This window comes from Macaca mulatta, chromosome 2 (assembly GCF_049350105.2).
Source record: "Macaca mulatta isolate MMU2019108-1 chromosome 2, T2T-MMU8v2.0, whole genome shotgun sequence".
Taxonomy (NCBI): domain Eukaryota; kingdom Metazoa; phylum Chordata; class Mammalia; order Primates; family Cercopithecidae; genus Macaca; species Macaca mulatta.
Genome location: NC_133407.1, coordinates 66,467,898 through 66,488,077, shown reverse-complemented (window position 1 = coordinate 66,488,077; position 20,180 = coordinate 66,467,898). Strand labels below are relative to the sequence as shown.

Genomic DNA, 20,180 nt, shown 5'->3' with positions numbered 1-20,180 from the left:
CAGGTTTGTTACATATGTATACATGTGTCGTGTTGATGTGCTGCACCCATTAACTCGTCATTTACATTAGGTATATCTCCTAACGCTAACCCTCCCTCCTCCCCCCTCCCCACAATAGGACCCGGTGCGTGATGATCCCCTTCCTGTGTTCAAGTGATCTCATTGTTCAATTCCCACTTGTGAGTGAGAACATGCGGTATTTGGTTTTCTGTTCTTGTGATAGTTTGCTGAGAATGATGGTTTCCAGCTGCATTTATGTCCCTACAAAGGACATGAACTCATCCTTTTTTATGGCTGCATAGTATTCCATGGTGCATATGTGCCACATTTTCTTAATCCAGTCTGTCACTGATGGACATTTGGGTTGATTCCAAGTCTTTGCTATTGTGAATAGTGCCGCAATAAACATACATGTGCATGTGTCTTTATAGCAGCATGACTTAATAATCCTTTGGATATATACCCAGTAATGGGATGGCCAGTTCAAATGGTGTTTCTAGTTCTAGATCCTTGAGGAATAGCCACACTGTTTTTCACAATGGTTGAACTAGTTTACAGTCCCATCAACTGTGTAAAAGTGTTCCTATTTCTCCACATTCTCTCCAGCACCTGTTGTTTCCTGATTTTTTTAATGATTGCCATTTTAACTGATGTGAGATGGTATCTCACTATGGTTTTGATTTGCATTTCTCTGATGGCCAGTGATGATGAGCATTTTTTCATGTGTCTGTTGGCTGTATGAATGTCTTCTTTTGAAAATTGTCTGTTCATATATCATTTGCCCACTTTTTGATGGGATTGTTTGTTTTTATCTTGTAAATTTGATAGAGTTCTTTATAGGTTCTGGATATTAGCCCTTTGTCAGATGAGTAGAGGGCAAAATTTTTCCCATTCTGTAGGCTGCCTGTCCACTCTGTTGGTAGTTTCTTTTGCTGTGCAGGAGCTCTTTAGTTTAATTAGATCCCATTTGTCAGTTTTGGCTTTTGTTGCCATTGCTTTTGCTGTTTTAGACATGAAGTCCTTGCCCATGCCTATGTCCTGAATGGTATTACCTGGGTTTTCTTCTAGGGTTTTTATGGTTTTAGGTCTAATATTTAAATCTTTAATCCATCTTGAATTAATTTTTGTATAAGGAGTAAGAAAAGGATCCAGTTTCAGCTTTCTACTTATGGTTAGCCAATTTTCTCAGCACCATTTATTAAATAGGGAATCCTTTCCCCATTTCTTGTTTTTCTCAGGTTTGTCAAAGATCAGATGGCTGTAGATGTGTGGTATTATTTCTGAGGGCACTGTTCTGTTCCATTGGTCTATATCTCTGTTTTGGTACCAGTACCATGCTGTTTTGGTTACTGTAGTCTTGTAGTATAGTTTGAAGTCAGGTAGCGTGATGCCTCCAGCTTTGTTCTTTTGGCTTAGGATTGTCTTGGCAATGTGGGCTCTTTTTTATTCCCATGTGAACATTAAAGCTATTTTTTTCCAATTCTGTGAAGAAAGTCATTGGTAGCTTACTGGGGATGGCATTGAATCTATAAATTACCTTGGGCAGTATGGCCATTTTCACAATATTGTTTCTTCCTATCCATGAGCATGATATGTTATTCCGTTTGTTTGTGTCTTCTTTCATTTCACTGAGCAGTGGTTTGTAGTTCTCCTTGAAGAGGTCCTTTACATCCCTTGTAAGTTGAATTCCTAGGTATTTTATTCTCTTTGAAGCTATTGTGACATTCCTACATTTTCTTATCTTCTGAGCTTTACAAATCTCTAGGATGTTTCAAACCTTCGCACATTTTCCTTTCTTCTTCTGAGCCCTACTAACTGTTCCAACCTCTGCCTATTACTCAGTTCCAAAGTCACTTCCACATTTGGGGGCATCTTTACAGTAGAACCCCACTCTACTGGTACCAATTTACTCTATTAGTTCCTTCTCACGCTGCTATAAAGACATACTGAGACTGGGTAATTTATAAAGAAACAATGTTTAATAAACTCTGTTCCACATGAATGGGGATGCCTTACAATCATGGTGGAAGGCAAAGGAGGAGAAAATGCATGTTTTCCATGGTGGCAGGATGGAAAAATGCAGAGAAAAATGGGGAAAACACTCTTATGAAACCATCATATATTGTAAGAACTCAATCACTATCACGAGAACAGCAGCATGAAGGCAAACACACCCAGGATTCAATTTCCTCCACCATGTCCCTGCTATGACACATGGGGATTATGTGAGCTAAAATTCAAGATGAGATTTGGGTGGAGACACAACCAAAAGACACCAATATTTACTATAGTTTAGTATGTCTTTTTTTTTTTTTTTTTTTTTGGTTCAAGCCAAACTTGAAAGCCTGGTAAAAAGAATTGAAGTAAATTGGCCTTTAACGTGAAGTTCTATGTTTATCTGGCAGTGGTTAGGCTGTGTTTACTGCTTGTAGTTATAGGTGTCAGACATGAATCTTATTCTGGTATCCTAGATTACTCTCCCTGTTACATAAAAGCCCTATTGATGTAGTAGTAAGGTGTGGGGAAGAGGAAGCATTCTATGGTACTATGATTAGATCTGAGCCCTTTAGGGAGCCTGTGTGCTTGGGCTGTAACTTTCACAATTGCTTCTTCATTACATGCATTTTGCTCACCTAAGTGAGACAGGGAGGTTGGAGAATGATGAAGATAGGTATTTTCCTTTTGCCATTGTTAAGGTTAGCAAAGGCTGGAGATAGGTATTTTTATTCTCACCTAGTTTGTTAGGCTCTAATAAAATTATAGTAGATTAGGATCTGGTTAAGAAGTTATCTCTTAAGGAAAATCCTTGATAGAAAGAATAAAATGCTCTGGATGTGTTTAGAAATAACTAAATTTCCCCTGATGCTGACAGAGGCATGAGGGGATATATGACAATATGTGAGACAATATTTGAAAGGGGGATTTTTATATATGTATATAAATATATATCATGAAGCAGTTTTCCCTCAAAATTTTCTCATGATATTGAGTGAATTCTCAAACAATCTGATGGTTTCATGAGGAGTTCTTCCCATTTACTCTCTTTTCTCTCTCCTGCCTCCATGTGTAGAAGGTGCTGGCTTCCCTTTCCCCTTCCACCATGATGATAAGTTCCCTGAGGCCTCCCCAGTCACATGGAATGGTGAGTCAATTAAATCTTTTTTCTTTATAAATTATGCAGTCTCATGCAATTCTTTATAGTAGTGTGAAAATATATTAATACAGTAAATTGATACCACAGACAGTGAGGCACTGCTATAAAGATACTTGAAAATGTAGAAGCAATTTTAGAACTGGTTAACTTTCCAACCAGCAGAGGTTGAAAAGTTTGGAGGGCTTAGAAAAAGACAGGAAGCATGGAAAAGTTTGGAACTTCCCAGAGACTTGTTACATGTTTTTGACTAAAATGCTGATAATGATGTGAACAATGAAGTCTAGGCTGTTGTTGTCTCAGATGGAGATGAGGAACTTCTTGGGATCTGGAGCAAAGGTCACTCTGACTATGCTTTAGCCATGAGACTGGTGGAATTTTGCCTCCCTTAGAGATCTGTGGAACTTTGAATTTGAGAGAGATGATTTAGGGTATCTGGTTGAAGAAATTTCTAAGAAAGAAAGCATTCAAGCAGTGAGAGTGTGTAAAAGTTTGGAAAATTTGCAGCCTGACCATGTGATAGAAAAGAAAAACCCATTATGGGGGAAGAAATTCAAGTTGGCTGCAGAAATTTGCAAAAGTCATGAGGAGTCATGAAAGTCATGAGAAGGGAAAAATGATTACATGGGATGGGTCCAGGGCCTCCCTGCTGTGTGCAGTCTTATGACTTGGTGCCCTGCCTCCCAGGTGCTCCAGACATGGCTAAAAGGGGCCAAGGTACTGCTCAGACTGTTGCTTCAGAGGGTGTAAGCCCCAAGCGTTGGAAGCTTCTACATGGTTTTGGTCTTTCAGGTGCTCAGAAGACAAGAATTGATCTTGGGAACTCCTGGCTAGATTTCAGAGGAAATGACTGGATGTCCAGGCAGAAGTTTGCTGCAGCAGTGGGACATCCATGGAGAAACTCTGCTAGGGCAGTGCAGAAGGAAAATGTGGGATTGGAACCCCCACAAGTCTTTACTGGGACACTGCCCAGTGGAGCTTTGAGAAGAGGGCCATCATCCTCCAGATTCCAGAAAGGTAAATCTACCGAAAACTTGCACCATGCACCTGGAAGAACCACATATACTCAACACCAGCCTGTGAAACAAACAGGATGAGTCCCCTTCCACTGCAAGGCCACAGTGGCCGAGCTTCCCAACCTCTTGCATCAGCTTTACCTGGATATGAGACATAGAGTCATAGGAGATTATTTCAGAGCTTTAATATTTAATGACTGTCTCACTGGATTTCAGACTTGCATGGGGCCTGTAACCTCTCAATTCTAGCCAATTTATTCCATTTGAAATGGGAACATTTATTGAATGCCTGTACTCTCATTTTATTTCAGAAGTAACTAATTTGCTTTTGACTTTACAGGCTCCTAGGCAAAAGAGATTTTTCTTTTCTCTGATGAGACTTTGGACTTGGACTTTTGGGTTAATGCTGAAATGAATTAAGATTTTGGGGTACTGTTGGGAATGGATGACTGTTTTTGAAATGTGAAAGTGCCATGTGATTTGGGAGGGGCCGGGGCGGAATGATAAGTTAGGCTTTGTGTCTCCATCCAAATCTCATCTTGAGTTATAATCTCCACTTATCAAGGGAGGGAGGTGATTGGATCATAGAAGTGGCTTTCCCCATAATGTTCTTGTGGTGGTGAGTGTGCTCTCATGAGATCTGATGGTTTTATAAAGATCTTTTACCCCTTCACTCTTCTTTCTCCTGTCACCATGTGAAGAAAGTCCCTGCTTCCCCTTTGCCTTCCACCATGATCGTAAGTTGCCTGAGGCATCCCTAGCCATGTGGAACTGTGAGTCAATTAAATCTTTTGCCTTTATAAATTACTCAGTCTTGGGCAGTTCTTTATAGCAGTGTGAAAATGGAATAATAAGTATTGAATTTAAAAGCTATTGAATAGTTACTGAATTTAAAAGTTGAGCCAGAAACTGCTCTTTCATCAAGTAGACTCTTTCCTGAGAACAAATACTATGTCAATCTCATTTAACTCTGTACCTCTAACTTCTGATACATGCCATGCCACAATATGCCCTTTATAAATACTTTTGGAATAAATAAAAGCCTTCAAAAAACATTCCAAATGTTTTACTGAAAGCATTAATATAAGTCACCACCGAACAACACCATTGGAAGCATAATATGGTATATCTCCTATTGCAGTGCCATGATTGTTCAGTAGCCTTCAGTTGTCTCTTCAATGCTGAAAAGAATTGTCCTTGTCATTGAGAGAATAACAAAAATATCAGTATTTTCAGTAAACTTCATTGAAAGATACTTCATGAGATCAGAGGCCCAAAAAGGTAGTATGGCAGCATTCGTAATTTACAGAAATCTTGAATTAGTCATTTTTCACATTTTAACAGAGAATTTGCCACTGACTAAAGAAAGATGGTTAGAATACACTACACTAAGTCCCTTCTTTCCTTCCTTCCTTCCTTCCTTCCTTCCTTCCTTCCTTCCTTCCTTCCTTCCTTCCTTCCTTCTTTCCTTCCTTCCTTCTTACTTTTTAATACTCTGAGAAATCCAAGCCCTGTTATTCATTATGGCTGATTTTCTACTAACTGTTCTGTGTGCTTACTTCAGGTAAGATTGATGACAAAAAATTATTCACATAAGTTGAAAGCAAAAAATACTTGCCACACTGCAAGTTTTATATACAACAGAGTAAAACATGATTTAATTAGAAACAAAAAGTTTGTTTCTTAAGACTGCAGTTACATAAAGTTTTGAATTTAGGGGGCCAGATGGTTGTCTAAAATAGCACATATTTTAGAATCTTTTGTTGCAGCAAAGTAGATCAAGTTGTTGAGAGGTTCACTTTATTCAGGTCAACCAACAGTTGCTACATCCAAGCTGATTGAAATTCAGTGAAATAAAAAATGTAACTCCTATATTCCAGAATTTTACTGAGATAAAAGATACAACTTATTTCCCATTTTCCTGTTTATAGATTGGATAATGTAATAGAAATTTACTCAATAGTTTATAAAAATAGAAATATAAATACAAATATTTCAGGCAAATATGAACTGGAAGAGATAATTGACAGATAAATCAAATTTAATTAAATTCTTGATGATAATCAGGATTCTTACATGTTACACAAATGTATTCTTACTATTAACATGTATATTAATTCAGGATTTGAAATGTGATTTACAAATAAAATTGGAGGAAATCACATTTAGTTAGAAGGAACTGAGAATTTAACTTCAGGGTCATTCAGAAAATATATTAAAATTATTAAACTCTTTATCATTAAAACCCACTAAAACTTAAATATTAGCAATTTCCTTAGCTTCCCTGATCATGCATTTACTTGTATGGCATTGGCAATATGACTAAATGATTGCTGAGAACCTTTTTCATTTTAGTATCACTTAACTCTATCATTTACCTAACAAGAGGAAAAGAATAAACTTCATTTATTTTTATTCATTTATTTGGCAAATAAATATCAAGCAGTTACATGCAAAACAAATTTATGCTAAGGGAATAAATGCATCAAGTTCTTTTTCTCAGGGTACTCACATTTGATTGTGAATAGAAAGGCAGAAAATAAAGAAATGTGTAAGTATTAATGTGTTTAAAGAAACGTAATGCAATGGATGAGAGAGCATTAGAGAATTGTTCCATTTTTATATGGGGCAAAAGAAAGTGTGTTCAAGAGCAAAGGAGAGTTGAAGTGGAGAAAACACATTTTTAAAGTTGTCTTGTGGGTGTGCCTTTGAAATAATTGGCTCTTCTATGACTATCAATAGTTATCATTTTAAATTCTTTAACTGTGAACTTTGAGAATATGTTATTATAACATGTTTCTTTCTTCATTGGTACATATTAGGAAAAATTGCAAAATTAGGACAAGTTAATAAAGCAAGTAATAAAAGGCAAAACTAAGCATGCTTTCTTAAAAACAAAATTCTTAACTTTATTTTGAAACTTTGAAGAACCTTTTTTTAATGCTGATGTCATGCAGATATTTGAGAGAGAATTTTGAAAATGCAAGGGAAATAAGAAGATTAATCAACAACATTAACTTTTCAACACAAGAGGAATAATATCTGTTATATTTGGAGTAAGATGTGGATAAATGTACAGACAAATTTATCCATTTGTATTTTATTTTCTGATTGTTAAAAAAGAGGAACTAATGCTAGAACTAATGAAAGAGGTTGTGAGAGTAGGAGGGTAAACTACCTGGACATATTAGTTCCCTGGATAATATTAAACATAACTAGAACAGTCTGGAAATAATTAAACAAGGCCAATTAATATTTGTGTTGGGGAACCTGAATTTAAAGCAACGTCAATAAATAATTTATTTTTCCTTATTTCTTCCATTTAAATCTCTCCCATAAAAAAGAACTGTGCTCCATTTATCTGGAAAGCAAGAATAAAATAATTTAAGATATACTATTGAGATTTCAGTTAAGTAATATGTTTAATTTTATTATGTTTTATATAATACAAACTATATGTGTGGCATATATGTGTGTATGTTAAGCTGTATGTATAAGAAAAACACCAGACAACAGTTTTTAAAATATACATGTTAGAGAAAAATGCTTGTGTTTCAAGTACATTAGTTGATAGGCTTAAAAATATTTCTAATACAAAGCAATTATATTTATGAAGTACAGATTAGGAGCACAACTGATCAATAAGAAATTCCAGATTTTTATATATATATAAAATCATACTGTAATAGTTTCTTTCTAATAATACAGTTGTTTTTATTGTATGTTTTTCTCATGCTTTAACGATGCATTTTTTATTACCTTTAGCCACTTTTCTGTTGAATGTGAAAAGGAAGTGACATTTGTACATCTTCCTGTGTAAAATATAAAAGAAAAGATATAAACATGCTACTTTTAATTTTTTAGTGTATGTTATTAGTTTTTCTTTAGATTTGTGTCAGTTTTATAAGAATAATTTTTTTAAAATGTCTGAATCCTTATAAGTTCACAAATATAACTTGCTACATAGATAGTTGGGAGTTTTGTGGTCTGAAATAACCTGAAAATAAAGAGAGTACATATCAGTATCCTAGACATCATTCTGTCTCAGAATCTTACATGCTTTTTGGCAAGCTAACTACATTTTTCACCGTTTATTTTTATTATAATTAAAATTCAACTACAAATAGCTTTAATAGCAGTATGGGAATATTATATCATATTTATTAATTATTTAGTAATAAATTTATTGACAAACACCAGATTTTTTTAAACAAGGAATTTTTAGTGATTCTAAAACTGCATTCCTTAGAAAAGTAGTATGTATTTTTGTGTCTTTCTCCCTTTGATTAACGAGGTTAAATATACCAAATAATATCACAGGCCTCATTTTTTTTCTAATTTCATGGAAGTAGCATAGACATATGTAGTTTTAGCTCAATATTCATTTTTCCTCTTTTCATTTACTAAGCGAAGAACAAATTATGCTGTGCTTAGTGCTACCTTGCTAGCAAAAACAGTTCCTCTTGCCGGAAAGGCTTAATGTGTAATTTAGCGCTACTCAATGAGATATGAGGGAAAATGATATGTAAAATTTCTCAATCACATCCTTCAGGGGAAGCTTTTTTCTCCTCTCCATCATAATCACTAGTATGAGAAGGGGTGCTAATGGACCAGCCTTGGCCTTGTAGATGAAAATGATGAAGGAAGAAGGTAGAAGGAAACTGTATACCTGTGTGACCTCTGGTATTTCACATGCCCTATCCTGTGGGTCACCTATTAGCTTAAACTTTTGCATAATTGAGAAAATGAGGGTTCTCTCTTATTTAAGGCACTATTGTTTGTTGTTTAGTAAGGCAGCCAAATAAATAACCTAGCTAATAAAAAATGTGTACTTTTAAAATATTCAAATATGAGACCTGCAGATGTTGAAATATTGTAATTAATGTATTCCCATTATTGAAGAATACGGTTTGTTAAAAATAAGTGTTTCTTCACTGAGATAGACTATATGAGAGAATAGTAATTCCTCCCTTCACATAACTTGGTATTCAGATGCTGTGAAGCTGATTTTTTCTTTAATACCTACAGACATGTTCTCTTAAATATAATCTACCATTTTCTTCTTGGTAACGTAGCAGAAAAATAAAGATTATTTCTAAAACAGCCTTCCTGCTTTCTAGTCCAAACCTAGGTCATTCTCTTCAGTCACCCTCTACCATATGGCTGTGTTTACCATCAGGTACAGAAGCCACAAATTAAATTCAAAGTCTCAGGAAAGCTAGCATTTCAAATCTTTTATCCTGAACTCAATATTGTCTTTCTGGGGTCTCTCACAATTCCTCTCTACTTCCCAGTTTAAGGAAGCTATTTTTACTATACCCACATGCTAAAAAATACAACTACTTATTCTCTTCTCCTTCTTCTCCCAGACAGGAACAAAAAAACACTAAAGCATTCTGTGGGTTCTTAATACGTATACCCAGTTTGAGCCTGGTCCTATAAGAATAAAACTGACCATTTTGAAAGGAGGCAATAGCTAAAATCAGATCTCAAATTGAACTATCAAATTGGTGAGTGAAAAGAAAACCAGACCTTATAGACTATTAATCAATACCTTCATTTATTTTGCCTACATATAAGGCATGGAAATATCATATAATTGTCAACTTTGACTCCTAATTAAAAAAAAAAAACTGCAAGATTAAAAGGAACAAAAAACTAAATAGGCTTGTTATAGTGTATTTATTGTGTTATATTATTTTGTTTGAGGGAAATTCCAGAAACAATCTCCTGGGTCAGAATTTCCCAAATTCCATTCCCACTTCTGAGACTCCAATAAGTGAGGGGTGAGGTGCTAAGAACAGATGGTGGAGAAATAACTCACCTTCAGTCATAATTAGCTATATTAACTAACGTTCATATTTACAGCTTCAATAAATGAGTACTGTCTGCTTTATAATTATATTTTATTTGAATAAAATATTTAATGAGCTTTTACTGAATAAAAAACCATTGTAGGACATTTCAAATACATTGAAATGATAAATTAATTGGTTTAGGTATGATTTTTCTTTATAATTTGGTAATCAGTCAGGAAAAAATAAAATTAATTAAATTTTTAGTCATTGTTTACATTTTGTTGTCCTCTTTGAGTTATTTAAATACAACATGCCAAACACTTCTCTCATAGTAGATAAAATACTAGTTTGTTTCCCCTCCCAGCTGAAGCTCCAAGATAGCCAGACCCAAATAAAAGTGACTTTAGAATTCATAGTCCTTAACACTGTGTTTGCAATGCATTAGGTGCTCAATCATTTTTTTACGGAGTGACTAAATGAATTAGAGTCATTCACTGTACATAATTCTACAGTTAGTATTAGAAGTATCTCCAGATATGCACATTTCAGAATTGAACTTCTGTCTGAATTAGAGCTTTGCAAAAATTTAGGGAGAGAAAAATATCCACATAAGGTGTAAAATATAATGGGGAAGTTCTGGTAAAAAATAATAATAATAATAATAATCCATTGGCCCAGAGACCATGGAATTGTCTTTGGAAGAAAGTCTAAAGGAGAGCTCTTAAAAGAGATTTGACAATTACCTTTCAGGACAAAATCTTCCAGGAAGATGTTCTGACTAGTACCCAACAAATGAAGGAGCAAACCTAGAAATTCTAAGAACCTAGTAAGATGAAACGTTATTGAGTGACATTGAGGAGATTACAGTTTCTCAACTAAAGTCTTTTGCTGCAAGAAGTCAGTTTTCTATTCCAATAAATGAAATAACAGACTGTATACCACAGAGAATTAGGAGAAACATCTCTGAAGCACAATGCATTGCTCAACTAACACATCAGCAGATCAATTTAAATCTGATCCTTCACAATACACTTCATATATGTCCAATAATTTTATGGTACTTCAGAAATATATCCAATAATTCAGCCCCAAAACACAACAAATTATTTTCAGTTTGCTGTTGTTTTTATTTGTTTGTTTTATTTCCCCACTTGTCTTTTTTTCATCACTTGTTGTTACAGGTGTATTTTTGCACCTTTTGAGTTTGAAAGGTGTATAAGACTCCAGCATTGTTCTTGTAAATTAAATCATCAACATGGTCATTATATAAAATATAGTATCTTTTGAAAACCAGTTTTTTGGAAAATGAATTGTAGTGACTGTTTTTACTATAAAATTTTACTATACTATGAGTATGTCAGTATTTGTACTACTAATTAACTGGAAGGTTTTAGCAGAATATAAATGAGTATTATGTATTATGTCACTGAACTTCTCAAATAAGTAGAAGTCATTAACATGCTTTGTGTCATTCTAGCCAACTAATGATTTCACTTTAAAATATAGAACTTTCTAATAATGACCTTGTAGCTAAGCAGATTATATTACTTCTAAAATGAATAAACACAAATATTCCTTATGAAATGATATTCTTACATTTGATTATACTGCTTACTGTTGTCACAAAATTATATATGAACAATGACTCTTATAATCTCTGTTTTGCTGTATATGCTACAGAATATTAAAAGTAATCATGATACTGACTTTTCCATAGACAGAATTAGAATTGTGTAACAAACATATCAAATTTTGAAACAGATCTTGAGGAAATTTCTGAATTTAGACTTACTTAATTTCTCTCAGCATCGTGTACCCAATTTGTTAAAATGAAATGGCAATGCCTTTATCATAGGGCTGTTACAAAAATTACACACAAGATGTTGTATTTTTAGCTTGTCACTCTTAGGCCTTCCATGAATGATGATGACACTTTACTCGTTGTTGACATTTATTTCTAGAGAAATAGAGTGAGCTTATATAAATCTGTATTTAAGAATAAAGTTAGTGTTTTTATTTATGCCATCCAAGAAGAAAGAAATAGCATTCACCAAATATTTAATGAAACTTGTAATACAGTATTCCCTTTACTGGGAATATAATAGGGAATAAGGAGAGCAAGGTGCACCTTCTAAATATGCTATGGCAAATTCAGGTAAATATGATTTTGTAACAGTGAAACACAAAGAGGATTTTGACAGAGAGTATTCCCAAAAATGGGGCACATTTTACTTTGGAAAGGATTTCAGCGGGGACATAAAAGAAGATATAATCATTTCAGCTAAAACTAAATTATGAGAAGAAGCTTGTCATGTAAAGATGTAGATGTAGACAAAGGAACGGGCAATTGGAAATCTCACAACATAAGAATGAATTTACTATTTTTTATAATCAGAAAGTAGGTCCGTGTGTCTTGATTGCAATAAAGTATATTGTCAACAAGTTGGTGGGGGCCACATCACACAGCGCACTGTAGTAAATGCTATGGAGTTGGGGTTTAGTCTAAGAGAATGAAAGCAATACTAAGTGGTATTTGCTTATTTTTTCAAAGGAGATTGTTGCTATTGTGGATAAAATGCATTTTGATGGGGCAAGTGAAACAACCAAAAAAAAATCAGAAGCTTCAATCATAGATCCTGATAAATCAATTTCTAAAGTTAAAATCATTGACAGAAATAGACAATTAAAAGATGAGGTAGTTTTGTGGTTCGTAAGTGTGATATATGACTTTTAATGCTCATGTATGAGATGTGCCTCCCTCAAAGCTTAGGACTTCAGCACATGGCATAACATGGAAAAAAAAAAAAAAAAAAGAAAGAAAGAAACAAACCCAAAATATATGAATGTAGAAAACAACTTTTATAAACAGGTCGATAGCAAATACATAATATGCAGAGTTTAAAGGCATTTTAAAAACCAGTGGATTCTTCAGTGAGCAAAATAAGTAATTTATAGGAAAATAAACAAAATTTATAGGTGGACTTCTTTTCATTTTATAGAGATACCGAGAGAATAATTGGGATATTTTTCGACATGTGATTGTAGGAAGACATCCTTGCGGAGAAGATAATTCAACTGAAAACTGAACAATTATAAAAAGCCATTAACAAAGTGCTTTCTGCAATATTTAACAGATACAGCTAGCTAGATGCCAAGGAAGAGTCAGAAAACAACAATATGAATAGAGGCAAAAATGTCAGAATTTCACTGTGGTCTGAATTATGGAACCCCAAAAAAGAAACTTTAATTCTTGTCTGGACACCATGAAATTGATGTCATTTATCAACTACAGTTGTTATGAAGAGGGCTCTTAACATAATTGCTGTTATTTTTGCAATAATGTGATGAACTACCAAAACAAGCTGAAATTCAGCAACGTTCATTCTCTTGGACTATAAGTATTTGTTTCTGTCTTGCTGTATATTATATATATAATCTATTTAAAAGTTCATTTAATTTTTTTTAGATTCTCATGTCTTGTTTACTTACCATATATTTAAATAAAAATACATATTTTTATGAAGATGTCCCATTGGAAAGTAAATTAACTATAACCAACTTCCATAAATGTTTTGTTTTCTCTCTAAATGTATAAAGAACCTCTGAAAGAGTCCCATTTTTACATTTTGAAGTCTTTTGCCTTCTATTTATTGTTTTGTTGGGATTCAGTGGAGGATATTTGGTGGAGAATTGATTCTGAAACTTTCCAAAATATGGATAATATTTTGCTCATTTTCCATTGTGGGTTATCATAGAGAAAAGTTTCCATTTTAATAATCTATTTACAGTTCTGGCAATAGCTATTTTCTTTTTCTTTTTTTTTTATTTTAGGTTTTATTTTAGGAACATGTGAAGTTTCTTGTATAGGTAAACTATGTCATGTGGGTTTGTCGTACAGATTACTTTATCACCTAAGTGTTAAGCAAGCTCAGTGCCCAATAGTTATATTTTCTGCTCCTCTCCCTCATCCCACTCTCCACCATGAGGTAGACCCCAGTGTCTGTTATTTCCTTCTTTCTGTTAACGAGTTCTCATCATTAAGCTCCCACTTGTAAGTGAGAACATGTGGTATGTGTTTTTCTGTTCCTGTGTTAGTTGGCAAAGGATAATGGCCTCCAGCTCCATATTTGTTTCCCTCTCCAGCATGTTATTTTTTTTTAAATTTTTAGTAATATCGATTCTGACTGGTATGAGATGGTATCTCATTGTGGTTCTGACTTCCATTTCTGAAATGGTCAATGATACTGAGCTTTTTAATTTTTTTCATGTGCTCCTTGGCCACAAGTACGTTTTGTTTTGAAAAGTGTTTGTTCACATCCTTTATCCACTTTTCAAGGTGGTTGTTTGCTATTCTCTTGTAAATTTGTTCAATTTTCTTATAAATTCCATGACCTAGCCACTGTACCTTTTTTATTTTGAAAACATACAATAAATTAAGAACCAATAGCACAGTTGATGGGTCTCTCTGTGACACTTGCCATCTTTCCTCTCTACATAGCTATAAGAAAATATTTTGGAAGAAGAGTTTCTGATAAACGCCACTTAGAGAAGGTCTGAGCATCCATTATTATAAATGGTTGACTAAAATTTGGGGTAAAGCTTCCGATTAAAAATGAAGTTAAGAACTTTATGTAGAACTTTAAAATGTGTCCCTCACAGAGTAAGTCTCTGTCTCAAAAAAAAATTGTCCCCCAAATCCTGTTGTATGTCAACCTATTATAAAATACATTGTAAATATGATAACTCAGCAGAAGAACGTCATTCTAAAATTCATTAAGAATTTAATGTTAAGTGTATCAGTGACACACAAATCATGAGGCAAGATGGTTTAAATACTTTACAAATAATATTAAATAATCACACCCTCTGAGTTTAAATTCTTTTTCACCCTATGTGTACTGCCACTCAACACTTGACTTCAGGGTCATAATCCTTAGTGAACCCATCTAACATCCACCTAAAATAAAGGTCAAGAGCCACTCTTCTATGCTTCACAAATAGCCTCAGGGCTTCATGAATAAACAGAGATAGGCTAGCTCCCTTTTGCTCTATAGCCTTAAGTAGTTCTGACCACAGCCAGAAAGAAATAGCTGCATGCAGCCTGATCTTTATTTAACATCTTGACCTTTGGCAAGGTATTTCTAAAACATGTTACTAATATGTACTTCTTGGTTGTTTTACTAATATTTGAAAGAACTGAAGTTACTATTATTCACTTTTCATTTGAAACTACAGAAGCAATAACAACAAAGTTCCAATATAAAATCCATTATTAAATAGCTTTCAACATAATAGATTATTTACTACAATTGGCAAAATCCAGTTATTAATAGTTTCCTACTAGAATGACTTTTTTTTTTCTTTTTGCCACATTTTAGGTTAACCCTATTTGTTTTAATCTCAATTTTATTGTGCATTTCCCTAAGTACTAAAAATACCAGTAGTGTCAGCAGCAATTTGCTACTTAACAAAGCTCCAAGTAACACTGTAGTATGCCACTTGCTACTAGTGCTATATTTTATCTAGAGGAGATTAAGAGGAGGTGCTAAAATCCAATTATGAAGTGGTAGAATTTCAGCACTTAATTCCCACGTGCTACTATCAACATCAATTGACTATCCGTGTGTTTTCATAACTGTCTGCCAGGCACTGAAGCTATGATAGAGCATCTTTCATGTGACTTCATGGGCTCGATTAGCTCCAAATGATTGTGCATAAAATTGCCACTCATTAAGTAAAGGTGTTAACTTTGGCTGTAAGATTTCCCTGTTTTAAAATTAGCATAATTTTCTCACCTATTGTGTGCACTTCCTACACCTAAAAAGTAATCTGTAGTTGCACTTTATCAGTCTGCTGAATAGTGTCAGCAAGATTATATATATATCGTATTTTTTGGCTCCTCTCTGTAACACATTTAATATTTTTAAAAATATTAAGTCAAAGCACTGAAGCTAGCTGGGAATTCCTATACTCACCCAGAGTTGGCTAAATGTTCCATTTCTATAAAAATTATTCTAACTTTTAACACATTTTCCCAATATGAATCTTCTATGATCTCAAGTGATGACATTATCATGCCATCTTAAGTTAAACAGTGACTGTATGACATAAACTGCCCAATTTCCCAACCCTATATCTGAAAATGTTCCTAAAATAATATGTATTATTACCTGTTTCCTGATGTTGTCAGATGAAGAACAATACTTTCTTCCCTACCAAGGCTAACACAACATCCTTGTATACTCACAGTGCTATTTGTTTTGCATTCTCAGGAAAAGTTATCTAATAGTTACTGTCTATTGAAAAGAGCTTGGCACATTCCTCAGCCCCGGGCTCAAAACTCCCTGAGCCTAGTACAAACACATCCCATCCTCCCATCCCACCACATACCACCATATATCTCTCCAACTCCCTGAGCCCAGTACAAACACCACCTGGAAAGTCTCCGATAAGGGGACAGCCGTTCAAGGTTACTGAAAGCACGGGAGCCAAAATAATTTCTTTGTTCCCCTGCAACTTTCGGGCTATAAAAAACAAACGCTCGCATTGTTCGGGGCCCTCTTGTATACTGTGGAATGGAGGGACCAAGTTTGAACTTGTAGTAAAGATCCTTACCGCTTGGCTTTGACACTGGACTCTGGTGGTCTTCTTTGGGGAACAAACGGTGTGGGCATTACATCTGGGGGCCCGTCTGGGATTCCCCAAGCCCACCAGACCTCTGGTCAACGGATCTGCTAGGATCGATCTACTGATAGGTGAGCTGGCTCGTCTCCGTTTGTCTGTCTGTGTCTGTATGTCTGTTCTGAATCTGAATCTGTGACTCACGAGGTCTGAAACTGGAGCTGGCACAGTCCTGGCAGACGCGCTATAGGACGGCCAGCGGAGACCGGTGGGAGACGTCCCCTGGCTCTCTTCTGATTTAAATTGTGATCTGAGGTGCCGGAGCGCATTTGTGATCCGGGCAGCAGCTGACTCTCACCTGGACTGCCGGGGCGCGCTCACGATCTGAGTTGCCGGAGCGCGTTCGCGATCCGGGCAACAGCTGACTCTGACCCGGGCTTCCGGCACGTGTGTGCGATCTGAATTGCCCCGGTTCCCGGGCGTGGGAGTGCGATCTGAATTGCCCCGGTTCCTGGGCACGCATGTGTGATCTGAATTGCCCCGGTTTTCGGGCGCGCGCATTTGCGGCCCCGGTCCCCGGGCTCCCGGCTTCCGGCACACGCTTCCGGCCCCGGTCCCCGAGCTCCCGGCTTCTGGCGCTCGCTTCCGGCCCTGGTCCCCGGGCTCCCGGCTTCCAGCGCGCGCTCGCGATCTGAACTGCCCTGGTTCCCGGGCTGCTGAAGTGTGCCTGCGACTAGCTATCATTAATAAGTCAGATCAGATTTCCTTTACAGGGATTCTAACCCACATTCCTTTACAGGAAGAGACACAGAAAGTGAAAATGAGTGAGAGAGAGACCATAAGAGACGGGAGAGGGAGAAAGTGGGAAGGGAAATCGGAAAGAGAAAGGGGAGGAAACGGCAGACGTGGAGAGTCAGAGAGAGAGACAGAAAGAGAAAGAGACTGAGTGTAAAGGAGAGAGGACACGGGATGACAGATAGAGGGAGAGAGCAGGCGGACGGGAGGCGGCCGCCGCACCCGGACCCACCCCCCAGACTGAGTCGCGGGAGGGAGCAGGCGGAGGGGAGACGGCCGGCACTCACGAGCCCGCTAAAAGAGAAAGTAACTTTGAAGGGCTGGCAGGGCAAACGCGAGGGCGCATTTCGCGGACTAGCCCCCTCCCCCGCCGCCTGACTCCACGGTGGCTTTACCCCTTCGGGAAATAGGACCCCCAGATGACACAGGAATCCCCAAGCTCCAGTACTGGCCATTCTCCACCAGTAATCTGTATAACTGGAAGACTCAGAGTGCTTGGTTTTCAGACAACCCCAAAGATTTACTGGCTTTACTAGATAGTGTCATGTTCACCCACCAGCCCACTTGGGATGACTGTCAGCAGCTCCTCCGAATCTTGTCTACCATGGAAGAGGAAAAAAAGAATACAGGTAGAAGCTAGAAAGCTGGTCCCGTGGGACAACGGTCAACCGACTGCCAACCCTGACCTCATAAACGTGACCTTTCCTCTGACCAGGCCGGCGTGGGACTACAACATGGCAGAAGGTAGGGGACGGCTACACCTTTATCGCCAGACTCTAATGGCAGGTCTCCGGGCAGCTGCTCGCAAGCCCTCTAATTTGGCCAAAGTATATTCTATTCTACAGGGAAAGACAGAGAGCACAGTTACCTACTTAGAGAGATTAATGGAAGCTTTTAGACAGTACACCCCCATAGATCCAGAGGCTCCAGGAAGTCAGGCAGCTATAGTAATGTCATTCGTAAATCAGGCAGCCCCAGATATTAAAAGAAAACTCCAAAAATTAGAAGACTTGGAAGGAAAGCGGATTCAGGACCTCCTTCAGATAGCCCAGTGGGTTTACAATAACAGAGATACTCCAGAGGAAAGGCAATTTAAGGCCACTGAAAAAATGACCAAGGTCCTGGCAGCAGTGGTACAGAAAGAGCATCTACAGCCAGAGTACACCCAACCCAGGTGGCCCCCTAGGCAGGATAATCTGAGAAAAGACCAATGTGCCTACTGCAAGGAGGCTGGCCACTGGGTAAGAGACTGCCCCAAAAAGAAACAACGAGGACAGGGACCCCCTAGGTCTACACCTGTACTAGTCACTCAAGATGAAGACTAGGGAAGACGGGGTTCGGATCCCCTCCCCGAACCTAGGGTAACTTTGCAAGTGGAGGGGTCCCCGGTCCAGTTCTTGGTTGATACGGGAGCACAGCACTCAGTCTTAGTTAAAACTAATGGAAAATTATCCTCCAAGTCCTCATGGGTACAAGGGGCCACAGGAGTTAAAAAATACCCATGGACAACACAAAGAACAGTAAACCTTGGAGCCAAGAATGTAACCCATTCTTTCCTGGTCATCCGTGAGAGCCCCTGTCCCCTATTAGGGAGAGACCTACTAACTAAAATGGGAGCACAGATCCATTTCCTCCCTGAGGGGCCCGTCGTGACCAACTCCCACAATCAACCCGTGTCCGTCCTGACTATAACCCTAGAAGATGAGTACCGGCTCCACCAGGAGCAAACGGCCCCTGACCAGGACATAGCAACCTGGCTCCAGCAATATCCAGAAGCTTGGGCGGAAACGGGGGGCTTAGGACTAGCAAAACACCGTCCTGCTTTATTTGTTGAACTTAAACCTGGGGCAGACCCCGTGCAGGTACGCCAATACCCGATGCCCCTAGAGGCCAAGAAAGGAATTGCCCTGCATATCCGCCGGCTCCTTAACCAAGGGGTCCTTCGCTCATGTCACTCACCCTGGAATACTCCATTGTTGCCGGTACGAAAACCTAATAGTGGAGAATACAGACCTGTACAAGACTTAAGAGAAATCAATAAGAGGGTTGTGGACATACATCCAACTGTGCCTAACCCTCCTGAGTACCCTAAACCCTAAACATCAATGGTACACTGTTTTAGATTTAAAAGATGCTTTCTTCAGTTTGCCTTTAGCCCCTCAGAGCCAAAAGCTCTTCGCCTTTGAGTGGAATGACCCTGATAGGGGCATAAGTGGCCAACTGACATGGACCAGACTGCCGCAAGGATTCAAAAACTCTCCTACCCTGTTCGATGAGGCCCTCCATGAAGACCTGGGTGAGTACCGACGCAAACACCCTGAAATAACCTTACTACAGTATGTTGATGACCTCCTGATTGCTGCTGAGACCCAAGAAGCTTGCATCCAAGGGACCAAGGGTCTCTTACAAGCTCTGGGAAATCTAGGCTACCGAGCCTCGGCAAAGAAAGCTCAAATCTGTAAGCCAGAGGTAACATATCTAGGGTACCTGCTTAAAGAAGGGCAGCGCTGGTTAACAGACGTCTGGAAACAAACTGTTCTGCAGATCCCCAGGCCGCAATCCACCCGGCAAGTGAGGGAATTCCTGGGGTCGGCAGGGTTTTGCAGACTATGGATACTTGGGTTCGTGGAACTGGCTAAACCTTTATATCAGGCAACACGGGGGCAGCAGCCATTTAAGTGGACAGACGAAGCCGAGTCGGCTTTCCAACAGATTAAAACTGCCCTACTCTCTGCGCCTGCACTGGGACTACCTGATTTTACCAAGCCCTTCCATTTATACGTAGATGAAAATAAAGGT

The 20,180-nt window shown here is 37.7% G+C and overlaps 1 pseudogene; it reads left to right on the top strand.

Moving 5' to 3' along the window:
- Positions 1–12,660: 12,660 nt before the first annotated feature.
- LOC114676640 (small nucleolar RNA U13) lies at positions 12,661–12,757 on the top strand (annotated as a pseudogene).
- The last annotated feature ends 7,423 nt before the right edge of the window (positions 12,758–20,180 follow it).